The sequence below is a fragment of the Triticum dicoccoides genome, chromosome 6B (assembly GCF_002162155.2).
Source record: "Triticum dicoccoides isolate Atlit2015 ecotype Zavitan chromosome 6B, WEW_v2.0, whole genome shotgun sequence".
Taxonomy (NCBI): Eukaryota; Viridiplantae; Streptophyta; class Magnoliopsida; order Poales; family Poaceae; genus Triticum; species Triticum dicoccoides.
In genome coordinates this window covers 617,371,123-617,387,788 of record NC_041391.1, presented here as the reverse complement: position 1 = coordinate 617,387,788, position 16,666 = coordinate 617,371,123, and the positions used below count along the sequence as shown (strand labels likewise).

The window sequence follows — 16,666 nt, the reverse complement described above, 5'->3', positions numbered from 1 at the left end:
TTTATAAACTATTTTACTAGCCATAGATGCATCAAAATAAGCAACAACACACGAAAAACAGAATCTGTCAAAAACAGAACAGTCTGTAGCAATCTGTAACTAACGCAAACTTCTGGAACTCTAAAAATCCTACCAAAATAGGACGTACTGGAAAATTTGTTTATTGATAAGCAGCAAAAAGAATCAACGCAAAATCTCGTTTCTATTATTTATTGAATTTTTTCTCGTGAGCGCAAAGTTTCTGTTTTTCAGCAGAATCAAATCAACTATCATCATAGTTTATCCTATAGGTTCTACTTGGCACAAACACTAATTAAAAGATAAAAAAACCTCTAAACAGAAAGTAGAAGCAAAAACTTATTACTAAACAGAAACAAAAACAAAAAACACAAAGAAAATTGGGTTGCTTCCCAACTAGCGCTATCGTTTAACGCTCCTAGCTAGGCATAAAAGCGAAGATAGATCTAAGTAGTGCCATCTTTGGCACTTGATTCATAAGTAGCCCACATGATAGATTCATAAGGTAATTTGAATTTCTTTCTTGGAAAGTGCTCCATGCCTTTCTTTAATGGAAATTGGAATCTAATATTCCCTTCCTTCATATCAATAATCGCACCAATCATTCTAAGGAAAGGTCTACCAAGAATAATAGGGCAAGAAATATTGCAATCTATATCAAAAACGATAAAATCAACGGGCACAAAATTTCTATTTGCAATAATAAGGACATCATTTATCCTTCCCATTGCCTTTTTAATGGTGGAATCCGCAAGGTGCAAATTTAAAGAGCAATCATCAAGATCATGGAAACCTAGAATATCACATAAAGTTTTCGGAATCGTGGAAACACTAGCACCCAAATCACACAAAGCAAAACACTCATGATCTTTAATTCTAATCTTTATAGTAGGTTCCCACTCATCATTAAGTTTTCTAGGTATAGAAACTTCCAAATTAAGTTTTTCATCATAAGACTACAACAAGGCATCAACGATATGTTTGGTAAAAGCTTTATTTTGACTATAAGCATGATGAGAATTAACAACGGATTGCAACAAGGAAATACAACCTTCTAAGGAACAATTATCATAATCAAATTCCTTGAAATCCGAGATAGTGGGTTCAATACTATTTAAAGTCATGACCTTTCCAATCCCACTTTTACCAAGTTTAGCATCAAGATCTAAAAACTCCGAATTCTTGGGATGCCTTCTAGGTAAAGTTGACTCATCATCAGTCCTATAATTATCAAGATTCATATTGCAAAACATAGATCTAATAGGAGACGCATCAATAACTTTAAGATCTTCATCATTATTTTCATCGAAACTAGAAGAACACGCTTTTATAAAGCTATCTTTTTTAGCACGCAATCTAGCGGTTCTTTCCTTACACTCATCAATGGAAATTCTCATTGCTTTGAGAGACTCATTGATATCATGCTTACGAGAAGAAGATCTAATTTTAAGAGAATCAACATCAAGCAAAAGTCTATCAACGTTCCTAGCCAAATCATCAACTTTGAGCAATTTTTCTTCAAGCAAAGCATTAAAGTTCTTTTGAGAAATCATAAATTCTTTCACACTATTCTCAAAATCAGAGGGCGTCTTATTAAAATTTCCATAAGAATTATTGTAGTAATTTCCATAATTATTAGAGGAATTACTAGGGAACGGTCTAGCATTAAAGTTTCCTCTATAGGCATTGTTTCCAAAACTATTCCTACCAACAAAATTCACATCCATAGATTCATTATTATTCTCAATCAAAGTAGACAAAGGCATATCATTGGGATCAAGAGGAGTATTTTTAGTAGCAAACAACTTCATAAGTTCATCCATCTTCCCACTCAAAACATTGATTTCTTCTATAGCATGCACTTTTTTACTAGAAGATCTTTCGGTTTGCCATTGAGAATAATTAGCCATAACATTATCAAGAAGTTTTGTAGCATCTCCTAACGCGATTTCCATAAACGTGCCTCCCGTGGCCGAATCTAAGAGATTACTAGAAGCAAAGTTCAAACCGGCATAAATTTTTTGTATGATCATCCATAAATTCAAACCATGAGTAGGGCAATTGCGAATCATCAATTTCATTCCTTCCCAAGATTTGGCAACATGCTCATGATAAAGTTGTTTAAAATTCATAATATCGTTCCTAAGAGTGATAATCTTAGCGAGAGGAAAATACTTAGAGATAAAAGCATCTTTGCACTTGTCCCAAGAATCAATACTATTTTTAGGCAAAGACGAAAACCAAACTTTAGCATGATCTCTAAGTGAAAACGGAAATAACTTCAATTTAACAATATTGTTATCCGTATCTTTCTTCTTTTGCATATCACAAATCAACAAAATTGTTTAGATGAGTAGCGGCATCTTCACTAGGAAGGCCGGCGAATTGATCTTTCATAACAAGATTCAGCAAAGCAGTATTGATTTCACAAGACTCAACATCATTAAGAGGAGCAATTGGAGTACTAAGGAAATCATTATTATTGGTATTCGAGAAATCACACAATTTGGTATTATCTTGCGCCATGGCAACAAGTAATCCGACACACAAGCAAACAGAAAAAGGCAAGCGAAAAGAGAGGAGAAGAAGATTGGGAAAGAGAGGGCAAATAAAATGGCAAGGGTGAAGTGGGGGAGAGGAAAATGATAGGCAAATGGCAAATAATGTAAATGCGAGGGAGATGAATTTGTGATGGGTACTTGGTATGTCTTGACTTGAGTGAAGACCTCTCCGGCAACGGCGCCAGAAATCCTTCTTGCTATGTCTTGAGCTTGCGTTGGTTTTCCTTGAAGAGGAAAGGGTGATGCAGCAGAGTAGCGGAAGTATTTCCCTCAGTTTTTGAGAACCAAGGTATCAATCCAGTAGGAGGCTCCTCAACAAGTCCCACGAACCTACACAAACAAACAAAGAACACGCAACCAACGCAATAAAGGGGTTGTCAATCCCTTCACGGCCACTTGCGAAAGTGAGATCTGATAGAGGTAGTGTGATAACATAAATATATTTTTGGTATTTTATAATATAGATGCAGAAAGTAAAGATGAAAATAAAAGTAGATTGGAAGCAAATATGATTAGAGATAGACCCGGGGGCCATAGGTTTCACTAGAGGCTTCTCTCGAGATAGCATAAGTATTACGGTGGGTGAACAAAATACTGTCAAGCAATTGATAGAAAAGCGAATAATTATGAGATTATCTAGGCATGATCATGTATATAGGCATCACGTCCGCAACAAGTAGACCGTCTCCTTCCTGCATCTACTACTATTACTCCACACATTGACCGCTATCCAGCATGCATCTAGATTATTAAGTTCATAAGAACAGAGTAACGCATTAAGCAAGATGACATGATGTAGAGGGATAAACTCAAGCAATATGATATAAACCCCATCTTTTTATCCTCGATGGCAACAATACAATACGTGCCTTGCAACCCTTTCTGTCACTGGGTAAGGACACCGCAAGATTGAACCCAAAGCTAAGCACTTCTCCCATGGCAAGAAAGATCAATCTAGTAGGCCAAACCAAACTAATAATTCGAAGAGACTTGCAAAGATAACTCAATCATACATAAAAGAATTCAAAGAAGATTCAAATATTATTCATAGATAAACTTGATCATAAACCCACAATTCATCGGATCTCGACAAACACACTGCAAAAAGAGATTACATCAAATAGATCTCCACAAGAGAGGGGGAGAACATTGTATTGAGATCCAAAAAGAGAGAAGAAGCCATCTAGCTAATAACTATGGACCCGTAGGTCTGTGGTAAACTACTCACAAATCATCGGAAGGGCTATGGTGTTGATGTAGAAGCCCTCCGTGGTCGATTCCCCCTCCGGCAGAGTGCCGGCGAAGGCTCCAAGATGAGATCTCGCGGATACAGAAGGCTACGGCGGTGGAAATTGTGTTTCGGGTGCTCCTTGGATGTTTTCGGGGTACATAGGCTTATATAGGAGGAAGAAGTACGTCGGTGGACGCTCGAGGGGCCCACGAGACAGGGGGCGCGCCCTATGGGGGGGGACGCCCTCCTATCTCGTGGAGGCCTCGGCTACTTCTTGACTTGCACTCCAAGTCCTCTGGATCACGTTCGTTCCAAAAATCACGCTCCTAAAGGTTTCATTCCGTTTGGACTCCGTTTGATATTCCTTTTGTTCGAAATACTGAAATAGGCAAAAACAGCAATACAGGCTGGGCCTCCGATTAGTAGGTTAGTCCCAAAAATGATATAAATGTGTAAAATAAAGCCCATAAACATCCAAAAGGGGTAATATAATAGCATGGAACAATAAAAAATTATAGATACGTTGGAGACGTATCAGTGGGGGAGAGGAAAACGAGAGGCGAATGGCGAATAATGTAATGCAAGGTAGAAGAGTTTATGATGGGAACTTGGTATGGCTTGACTTTACGAAGATCTCCCCAACAACGGTGCCAGAAATCCTTCTTGCTACCTCTAGAGCTTGCTTTGGTTTTCTCTTGAAGAGGAAAGGGTGATGCAGCAAAGTAGCGTAAGTATTTCCCTCAGTTTTGAGAACCAAAGTATCAATCCAGTAGGAGACGACACACAAGTCACCAAATACCTGCACAAACAATCAAGAACTTGCATTCAATGTGATAAAGGGGTTGTTAATCCCTTCATGGACACTCGCAAAAGTGAAATCTAATAGAGATAGTAAAGTAATATTTTTGGTATTTTTGATGTATAGATTGGAAAGTAAAGATTGCAAAATAGTAGATCGAAAACTAGCAAGATGTAAACGAGATTCAATAATATGGAAAAGAGATGCAATATAATGGAAAAGAGACCCGGGGGCCATAGGTTTTACTAGTGGCTTCTCTCGACATAGCATGTATTACGGTGGGACAAATTACTGCCGAGCAATTGATAGAAAAGCGCATAATTATGACGACATCTAAGGCAATGATCATGAACATAGGCATCATGTCCGTGTCAAGTAGTCTGACTCCTGCCTGCATCTATTACTACTACTTCACACATCGACCGCTATCCAGTATGCATCTTGAGTATTAAGTTCATAAAGAATGAAGTAACACATTAATCAAGATGACATGATGTAGAGGGATACACTCATGCAATATGATATAAACCCCATCTTTTTATCCTCGAAGGCAACAATACAATACGTGCCTTGCTACCCCTACTGTCACTAGGAAAGGACACTGCAAGATTGAACCCAAAGCTAAGCACTTCTCCCATGGGAAGAAAGATCAATCTAGTAGGCCAAACTAAACCAATAATTCGAAGAGACTTGCAAAGATATCAAATCATGCATATAAGAATTCATGGAAGAACCAAATAATATTCATAGATAATCTTGATCATAGATCCACAATTCATCGGATCTCGGCAAACACACCGCAAAAGAATATTACATCGAATAGATCTCCAAGAACATCGAGGAGAACTTTGTATTGAGAATCAAAGAGAGAGAAGAAGCCATCTATCTAATAACTATGGACCCGAAGGTCTGTGGTAAACTACTCATGCTTCATCGAGAGGTAATGGTGTTGATGTAGAAGCCCTCCATGATCGATTCCCCTTCGGTAGATCGCCGGAAAATGCCCCAAGATGGGATCTCACGGGTACATAAGGTTGCGGCAGTGGAAAAGTGGTTTCGTGGTTCCCCTTGATGTTTTTAGGGTATAAGAGTATATATAGGCAAAAGAACTAGGTCGGTGGAGCTGCGAGGGGCCCAATAGGGTGGGGAGCGCGCCTACCCCCAGGCGCGCCCTCCTGCCTCATGGATGCCTCGTTGCGTCTCCGACTTCTGTTGGGGAACGTAGTAATTTCAAAAAAAAATCCTACGCACACACAAGATCATGGTGATGCATAGCAACGAGAGGGGAGAGTGTGTCCACGTACCCTCGTATATCGAAAGCGGAAGCGTTATGACAACGCGGTTGATGTAGTCGTACGTTCTCACGATCCGACCGATCCAAGCACCAAATGTACGGCACCTCCGAGTTCAGCACATGTTCAGCTCGATGATGATCCCCGGACTCCGATCCAGCAGGGTGTCGGGGATGAGTTCCGTCAGCACGACGGCGTGGTGACGATGATGATGTTCTACCGACGCAGGGCTTCGCCTAAACACTGCAACGATATGACCGAGGTGGAATATGGTGGAGGGGGGCACCGCACATGGCTAAGGAACGATCACGAAGATCAACTTGTGTGTCATGGGGTGCCCCTTGCCCCTGTATATAAAGGAGCCAAGGGGGAGGGGGCGGCCGGCCAAGGAGGGCACGCCAAGGAGGAGTCCTACTCCCACCGGGAGTAGGATTCCCCCCTTCCAAGTAGTAAGAGTAGGAGTCAAGGAAAGGGGGAAGAGAAGAGAAGGAAGGAGGGGGCGCAGCCCCTCCCCCTAGTCCAATTCGGACTAGGCCTTGGGGGGGGGGGCGCCTAACCTCTCCTCTCTCTTTCCCCTAAAGCCCAATAAGGCCCATGTACTCCCCGGTGAATTCCCGTAACTCTCCGGTACTCCGAAAAATACCCAAATCACTTGGAACCGTTCCGAACTCCAAATATAGTCGTCCAATATATCGATCTTTACGTCTCGACCATTTCGAGACTCCTCGTCATGTACCCGATCTCATCCGGGACTCCGAACTCCTTCGGTACATCATAACTCATAAACTCATAATATAACTATCATCGTAACGTTAAGCGTGCGGACCCTACGGGTTCGAGAACTATGTAGACATGACCTAGAACTATTCTGGGTCAATAACCAATAGCGGAACCTGGATGCTCATATTGGCTCCCACATATTCTACGAAGATCTTTATCGGTCAAACCGCATAACAACATACGTTGTTCCCTTTGTCATCAACATGTATAAGTCATGAAGAAAGCAATAGAAACATACTAAACGATCAAGTGCTAAGCTAACGAAATGGGTCAAGTCAATCACATCATTCTCCCAATGATGTGATCCCGTTAATCAAATGACAACTCTTTTGTCCATGGCTAGGAAACATAACCATCTTTGATAGACGAGCTAGTCAAGTAGAGGCATACTAGTGACACTATGTTTGTCTATGTATTCACACATGTATTATGTTTCCGGTTAATACAATTCTAGCATGAATAATAAACATTTATCATGATATAAGGAAATAAATAATAACTTTATTATTGCCTCTAGGGCATATTTCCTTCAGTCTCCCACTTGCACTAGAGTCAATAATCTAGTTCACATCATCATGTGATTTAACACCAATATTCATATCTGTATATGATTAACACCCATAGTTCACATCGTCATGTGATCAACACCCAAAGGGTTTACTAGAGTCAATAATCTAGTTCACATTGATATGTGATTAACACCCAAAGAGTACTAAGGTATGATCATGTTTTGCTCGTGAGAGAAGTTTAGTCTATGGGTCTGTCACATTCAGAGCCGTATGTATTTTGCAAATATTCTATGTCTACAATGCTCTGCATGGAGCTACTCTAGCTAATTGCTCCCACTTTCAATATGTATCCATATTGAGACTTAGAGTCATCTGGATCGGTGTAAAAGCTTGCACCGATGTAACTTTTTACGACGGGCTCTTTTATCACCTCCATAATCGAGAAGTATTTCCTTGGTCCTCACTAAGGATATTCTTGACCGCTGTCCAGTGATCTACTATTAAATCAAAATTGTATTCCTCTGCCAAACACAGAGCAAGGTATACAATAGGTCTGGTTCACAACATAGCATACTTTATAGAACCTATGACTGAGGCATAGGGAATGACTTTTCATTCTCTTTCTATTTTCTGCCATAGTCGGGTTTTGAGTCTTACTCAACTTCACACCTTGCAACACAGGCAAGAACTCTTTCTTTGACTGTTCCATTTTTGAACTACTTCAAAAAATTTATCAAGGTATGTACTCATTGAAAAACTTATCAAGCGTCTTGATCTATCTATATAGATCTTGATGCTCAATGTGTAAGCAGCTTCACCGAGGTCTTTCTTTGAAAAACTTCTTTCAAGCACTCCTTTATGCTTTCCAGAAAATTCTACATCATTTCCAATTAATAATATGTCATTCACATATACTTATTAGAAATGCTGTAGTGCTCCCACTCACTTTCTTGAAAATACAGGTATTTCCGAAAGTCCGTATAAAACCATATGCTTTGATCAACTCATCAAAGCGTATATTCTAACTCCGAGATGCTTGCACCAGTCCATTGATGGATTGCTGGAGCTTGCACACTTTGTTAGCATCTGTAGGATTGACAAAAACTTTCTGGTTGCATCATATACAACTCTTCTTTAATAAATCCATTAAGGAATGCAGTTTTGACATTCATTTGCCAGATTTCATAAAATGTGGCAATTGCTAACATGATTCAGAAAGACTTAAGCTTCGATACGAGTGAGAAAATCTCATCGTATTCAACACCTTGAACTTGTCGAAAACCTTTCGCAACAAGTCGAGCTTCGTAGATAGTAACACTACTATCAGTGTCCGTCTTCCTCTTGAAGATCCATTTATTTAACATGGCTTGCTGATCATCGAGCAAGTCAATCAAAGTCCATACTTTGTTCTCATACATGGATCATATCTCAGATTTTATGGCCTCAAGCCATTTCGTGGAATCTGGGCTCATCATCGCTTCCTCATAGTTCGTAGGTTCATCATGGTCTAGTAACATGACTTCCAGAACATGATTACCGTACCACTCTGGTGCGGATCTTACTCTGGAAGACCTACGAGGTTTGGTAGCAACGTGATCTGAAGTTTCATGATCATCATCATTAACTTCCTCACTAATTGGTGTAGGAATCACTGGAACTGATTTCTGTGATGAACTACTTTCCAATAAGGGAGAAGGTACAATTACCTCATCAAGTTCTACTTTCCTCCCACTCACTTCTTTCGAGAGAAACTTCTTCTCTAGAAAGGATCCATCTTAGCAACGAATAACTTGCCTTCAGATCTGTGATAGAAGGTGTACCCAATAGTTACCTTTGGGTATTCTATGAAGACGCACTTCTCCGATTTGGGTTCGAGCTTATCAGGTTGAAAACCTTTTTCATATAAGCATCGCAACTCCAAGCTTTAAGAAACGACAGCTTAGGTTTACTGGAAAACCATAGTTCATACAGTGTCGTCTCAACGGATTTAGATGTTGCCCTATTAAACGTGAATGCAGCTGTCTCTAATGCATAACCCCAAAACGATAGTGGTAAACCGATAAGAGACATCATAGATTGCACCATATCTAGTAAAGTACGATTACGACGTTCGGACACACCATTACATTGTGGTGTTCCAGATGGCGTGAGTTGTGAAACTATTTCACATTGTTTCAAATGAAGACCAAACTCATAACTCAAATATTCGTCTCCACGATCAGATCGTAGAAACTTTATTTTTCTTGTTACGATGATTTTTCCACTTCACTCTGAAATTCTTTGAACTTTTCAACTATTTCAGACTTATGTTTCATCAAGTAGATATACCCATATCTGCTCAAATCATCTGTGAAGGTTAGAAAATAACGATACTTGCCACGAGCCTTAACACTCATCGGATCGCATACATCGGTATGTATTATTTCCAATAAGTTAGTAGCTCATTCCATTGTTTCGGAGAACGGAGTTTTAGTCATCTTGCCCAAAAGGCATGGTTCGCAAGCATCAAATGATTCATAACCAAGTGATTCCTAAAATCCATCTTTATGGAGTTTCTTCATGCGCTTTACACCGATATGACCCAAACGGCAGTGCCACAAATAAGTTGCACTATCATTATTAACTTTGCATCTTTTGGCATCAATATTATGAATATGTGTATCACTACGATCGAGATCCAAGAAACTATTTTCATTGGGTGTATGACCATCGAAGGTTTTATTCATGTAAACAGAACAACAATTATTCTTTGACTTTAAATGAATAATCGTATCGCAATAAACATGATCAAATCATATTCATGTTCAACGCAAATGTGAAATAACATTTATTTAGGTTTAACACTAATCCCGAAAGTATAAGGAGTGTGCGATGATGATCATATCAATCTTGGAACCACTTCCAACACACATCGTCACTTCACCCTCAACTAGTTTCTGTTTATTCTGTAACTCCTGTTTCGAGTTACTAATCTTAGCAACCGAACAAGTATCAAATACTCAGGTGTTACTATAAACACTAGTAAGGTACACATCAATAACATGTATATCAAATATACCCTTGTTCAGTTTGCCATCCTTCTTATCCACCAAATATTCAGGGTATTTTCGTTTCCAGTGACCATTTCCTTTGCAGTGTAAGCACTCAGTTTCAGGATTTGGTTCAGCTTTGGGCTTCTTCGTGGGAGTGACAACTTGCTTGTCATTCTAGTTGAAGTTCCCTTTCTTTCCCTTTGCCCTTTACTTGAAACTAGTGATCTTGTCAACCATCAACTTGATGCTCTTTCTTGATTTCTACCTTCGTCGATTTCAACATCACGAAGAGCTCGGGAATCGTTTTCGTCATCCCTTGCATACTATAGTTCATCACAATGTTCTACTAACTTGGTGATGGTGACTAGAGAACTCTGTCAATCACTATCTTATCTGGAAGATTAACTCCCACTTGATTCAAGCGATTGTAGTACCCAGACAATCTGAGCACATGCTCACTAGTTGAGCGATTGTCCTCCATCTTTTAGCCATAGAACTTGTTGGAGACTTCATATCTCTCAACTCGGGTATTTGCTTGAAATATTAACTTCAACTCCTGGAACATCTCATATGGTCCATGACGTTCAAAAAGTCTTTGAAGTCCCAATTCTAAGTCGTTAAGCATGGTGCACTAAACTATCAAGTAGTCATCATATTGAGCTAGCCGAACATTCATAATGTCTGCATCTGCTCGTGCAATAGGTCTGTCACCTAGCGGTGCATTAAGGACATAATTCTTCTGTGTAGCAATGAGGATAAACCTCAGATCACGGATCCAATCCGCATCATTGCTACTAACATCTTTCAACACAATTTACTCTAGGAACATATCAAAATAAACATATGAAAGCAACAACGCAAGCTATTGATCTACAACATAATTTGCAAAATACTACTAGGTACTAAGTTCATGATAAATTTAAGTTCAATTAATCATATTACTTAAGAACTCCCACTTAGACAGACATCTCTCTAGTCATCTAAGTGATCACGTGATCCAAATCAAGTAAACCATGTCCGATCATCACGTGAGATGGAGTAGTTCCAATGGTGAACATCACTATCTTGATCATATCTACTATATGATTCACGTTCGACCTTTCGGTCTCCGTGTTCCGAGGCCATATCTGTATATGCTAGGCTCGTCAAGTTTAACCTGAGTATTTCGCGTGTGCTACTGTTTTGCACCCGTTGTATTTGAACGTAGAGCCTATCACACCCGATCATCACGTGGTGTCTCAGCACGAAGAACTTTCACAACGGTGCATAGTCAGGGAGAACACTTCTTGAATTTTTTTAGTGAGAGATCATCTTAAAATGCTACCGTCAATCAAAGCAAGATAAGATGCATAAAGGATAAACATCACATGCAATCAATATAAGTGATATGATATGGCCATCATCATCTTGTGCTTGTGATCTCCATCTCCGAAGCACCATCGTGATCACCATCGTCACCGGCGCGACACCTTGATCTCCATCGTAGCATCGTTGTCGTTACGCCATCTATTGCTTCTACGACTATCGCTACCACTTAGTGATGAAGTAAAGCAATTACAGGGCATTTGCATTTCATACAATAAAGCGACAACCATATGACTCCTGCCAGTTGACGATAACTTCGGTTACAAAACATGATCATCTCATATAATAAAATATAGCATCACGTCTTGACCATATCACATCACAACATGCCCTGCAAAAACAAGTTAGACGTCCTCTACTTTGTTGTTTGCAAATTTTACGTGGCTGCTACGGGCTGAGCAAGAACCGTTCTTACCTACGCATCAAAACCACAACGATAGTTCGTCAAGTTAGTGCTGTTTTAACCTTCGCAAGGACCGGGCGTAGCCACACTCGGTTCAACTAAAGTTGGAGAAACAGACACCCGCTAGTCACCTGTGTGCAAAGCATGGCGGTAAAACCAGTCTCGCGTAAGCGTACGCGTAATGTCGGTCCGGGCCGCTTCATCCAACAATACCGCTGAACCAAAGTATGACATGCTGGTAAGCAGTATGACTTGTATCGCCCATAACTCACTTGTGTTCTACTCGTGCAAATAACATCAACGCATAAAACCTAGGCTCTGATATCACTGTTGGGGGACGTAGTAATTTCAAAAAAAAATCCTACGCACACGCAAGATCATGGTGATGCATAGCAACGAGAGGGGAGAGTGTGTCCACGTACCCTCATAGACCGAAAGTGGAAGCGTTATGACAACGCGGTTGATGTAGTTGGACATCTTCACGATCCGACTGATCCAAGCACTGAACGTACGACACCTCCGAGTTCAGCACACGTTCAGCTCGATGACGATCCCCGGACTCCGATCCAGCAGGGTGTCGGGGATGAGTTCCGTCAGCACGACGGCATGGTGATGATGATGATGTTCTACCGACGCAGGGCTTCGCCTAAACACTGCAACAATATGACCGAGGTGGAATATGGTGGAGGGGGGCACCGCACATGGCTAAGGAACTATCACGAAGATCAACTTGTGTGTCATGGGGTGTCCCCCTGCCCCCGTATATAAAGGAGCCAAGGGGGAGGGGGCGGCTGGCCAAGGAGGGCGCGCCAAGGAGGAGTCCTACTCCCACCGGGAGTAGGATTCCCCCCTTCCAAGTAGTAAGAGTAGGAGTCAAGGAAAGGGGGAAGAGAAGAGAAGGAAGGAGGGGGCGCAGCCCCTCCCCCTAGTCCAATTCGGACTAGGCCTTGGGGGGGGGGGGGGCGCCCAACCTCTCCTCTCTCTTTCCCCTAAAGCCCAATAAGGCCCATGTACTCCCCAGCGAATTCCCGTAACTCTCCGGTATTCCAAAAAATACCCAAATCACTCGGAACCTTTCCGAACTCCGAATATAGTCGTCCAATATATCGATCTTTACATCTCGACCATTTTGAGACTCCTCGTCATGTCCCCGATCTCATCCGACACTCCGAACTCCTTCGGTACATCATAACTCATAAACTCATAATATAACTGTCATCGTAACGTTAAGCGTGCGGACCGTACGGGTTCGAGAACTATGTAGACATGACCTATAACTATTTTGGGACAATAACCAATAGCGGAACTTGGATGCTCATATTGGCTCCCACATATTCTACGAAGATCTTTATCGGTCAAACCGCATAACAACATACGTTGTTCCCTTTGCCATCGGCATGTTACTTGCCCGAGATTCGATCGTCGGTATGCAATACCTAGTTCAATCTCGTTACCGGCAAGTCTCTTTACTCGTTACGTAATACATCATCTCACAACTAACTCATTAGTCACATTGCTTGCAAGGCTTATAGTGATGTGCATTACCGAGAGGGCCTAGAGATACCTCTCCGACAATCGGAGTGACAAATCCTAATCTTGAAATACGCCAACCCAACATGTACCTTCGGATACACCTGTAGAGATCTTCTATAATCACCCAGTTACGTTGTGACATTTGGTAGCACACAAAGTGTTCCTCCGGTAAACGGGAGTTGCATAATCTCATAGTTATAGAAACATGTATAAGTCATGAAGAAAGCAATAGCAACATACTACACGATCAAGTGCTAAGCTAACGGAATGGGTCAAGTCAATCACATCATTCTCCCAATGATGTGATCCCGTTAATCAAATGACAACTCTTTTGTCCATGGCTAGGAAACATAACCATCTTTGATAAACGAGCTAGTCAAGTAGAGGCATACTAGTGACACTATGTTTGTCTATGTATTCACACATGTATTATGTTTCCGGTTAATACAATTCTAGCATGAATAATAAACATTTATCATGATATAAGGAAATAAATAATAACTTTATTATTGCCTCTAGGGCATATTTCCTTCAACTTCATCTCCAAGTCTTCTGGTTTACTTTCGGTCCAAGAAAGATCGCCGCGAAGGTTTCATTCCGTTTGGACTCCGTTTGGTATTCCTTTTCTACAAAACTCTAAAATAGGCAAAAACAAAACTGGCACTGGGCTCTCGGTTAATAGGTTAGTCCCAAAAATAATATAAAAGAGCATATTAAAGCCCATTAAACATCCAAAATAGATAATATAATAGCATGGAACAATCAAACATTATAGATACGTTGGAGACGTATCACTAGTGTTCGTAGTAATCCCTAGGCATTTGATACCGGTTCAGTTGCTAAGATTAGTAACTCAAAACAGGAGTTGCAGAGACTAGTTAAAAGCGAGGTGACAACATGTGTTGGAAACGATTCCAAGGTTGATATGATCACCATCGCACACTCCCTCTACCTTCGGGATTAGTGTTGAAACTAGAAAATTTTTATTTGGTGTTTGCGATGTGCATGAATATGATTAGATCATGTTTATTGCAATAAGGTTATTCATTTAAGTTAGAGAATAATTGTTATTTTGTTTACATGAATAAAACCTTCTATGGTCATACACCCAATGTGAATGGTTTATTGAATCTCGATCATAGTGATACATGATACTTCCATTTTGCATCATGTTTACCTACTATTATTTATGTTGTTTTATTGCATAATAATGCTTTTTGGAGTAATTCTAATGCCTTTTATCTCATAATATGCAAGGTATACACAAGAGGGGAGAATTCTGGCAGCTGGAAAACTGGACCTAGAAAAGCTACGTCAGGCTACCTATTCTGCACAACTCCAAATGAGCTGAAACTGATTTTTTATGGAATAAATAAGAATTTTTGGAGTCAATAAGTACCATAGGAGGCCCACCAGGTGGGCACAACCCACCTGGGCGCGCCAGGGAGCCCAGGCGCGCCCTGGTGTGGGTTGTTCTCACCAAGGCCCACCTCCGGTGCCCCCTTCTTACATAAGTCATTTTGACCTAGAAAAAATAAAGGGAGGACTTTCGAGACGAAGCGCCGCCGTCTTGAGGCGGGACCTGGGCAGGAGCACTTTTGCCCTCCGGCGGAGCGATTCCGCCGGGGGAACTTCCCTCCCGGAGGGGGAAATCATCGTCATCATCATCACGAACAACTCTCCCATCTTGGGGAGGCCTATCTCCATCAACATCTTCAACATCACCAACTCCTCTCAAACCCTAGTTCACCTCTTATGTTCAATCTTTGTACCGGAACTATAGATTGGTGCTTGTGGGTGACTGTTAGTGTTTATTACATCTTATAGTTGATTACTACTCCCTCTGTCTAGGTGTGTAAGTCATCTTACGAAAACCAAATAATCCCAAAACACTTAGGCACGATGCATTAAATTCTACCTCATTTCTTGTTTCTTGACATATCAACCAATAAAAGATGTGGGGTGTGCATGCTTTTAATGACTTGAGACTACCAAACACAACATGCAATGACTAGTTCATTGCATGCAATGCTATTAATTACCAAATGAACATTAAGTTCTCTCGTTTTTCCAGCCTCCTTGGTCATGGTGCACAACCTAAGATGACTTACTCACCTAGACGGAGGGAGTATATGGTTTATTTGGTGGAAGATTATATGTTCAGATCCATTATGCTATTTAATACCCCTCTGATCTTGAGCATGATTATCATTTGTGAGTAGTTACTTTTGTTCTTGAGGTCACGGGAGAAATCATGTTGCAAGTAATCATGTGAACTTGATATGTGTTCGATATTTTGATGATATGTATGTTGTGATTCCCTTAGTGGTGTCATGTGAATGTCGACTACATGGCACTTCACCATATTTGGGCCTAAGGGAACGCATTGTGGAGTAGTTATTAGATGATGGGTTGCGAGAGTTACAGAAGCTTAAACCCTAGTTTATGCGCTATTCTATAAGGGACCGATTGGATCCAAAAGTTTAATGCTATGGTTAGAATTTATTCTTAATACTTCTCGTAGTTGCGGATGCTTGCGAGGGGGTTAATCATAAGTAGGAGGTTTGTTCAAGTAAGAACATCACCTAAGCACCGGTCCACCCACACACCAAATTATCAAAGTAGCGAACACGAATCAAACCAACATGGTGAAAGTGACTAGATGAAATTCCCGTGTACCCTCAAGAACACTTTGCTTATCATAAGAAACTATTCTGACCAGTCCTTTGCCTCAAAAGTATTGGGCTACCTTGCTGCACTTTTGCTACTACTACCATTACTTGCTCGTTACAAATTATCTTGCTATCAAACTACTCTGTTACTTACAATTTCAGCACTTGCAGACATTACCTTTCTGAGAACCATTTGTCATTTCCTTCTGCTCCTCGTTGGGTTTGACACTCTTACTTATCAAAAAAGATAAAATTGACCCCATATACTTGTGGGTCATCAAGGCTATTTTGTGGTGCCGTTGCCGGGGAGTGAAGCACTTTTGGTAAGTGGAAATTGGTTTGGAAACATTATTACTATGTGCTGAAATTTAATATCACTTGTTACTATGGAAAACAATCCTTTGAGGGGTTTGTTCGGTGTATCTTCACCTCGACCTGAACCACAATTAGTTGCCCCTCAACCTACTGCAC

General features: G+C 40.7%; 1 pseudogene; it reads right to left on the bottom strand.

Moving 5' to 3' along the window:
* Positions 1–16,395, bottom strand: part of LOC119321330 — a 40,227-nt pseudogene extending 23,832 nt beyond the window's left edge.
* Between the last annotated feature and the right edge of the window lie 271 nt (positions 16,396–16,666).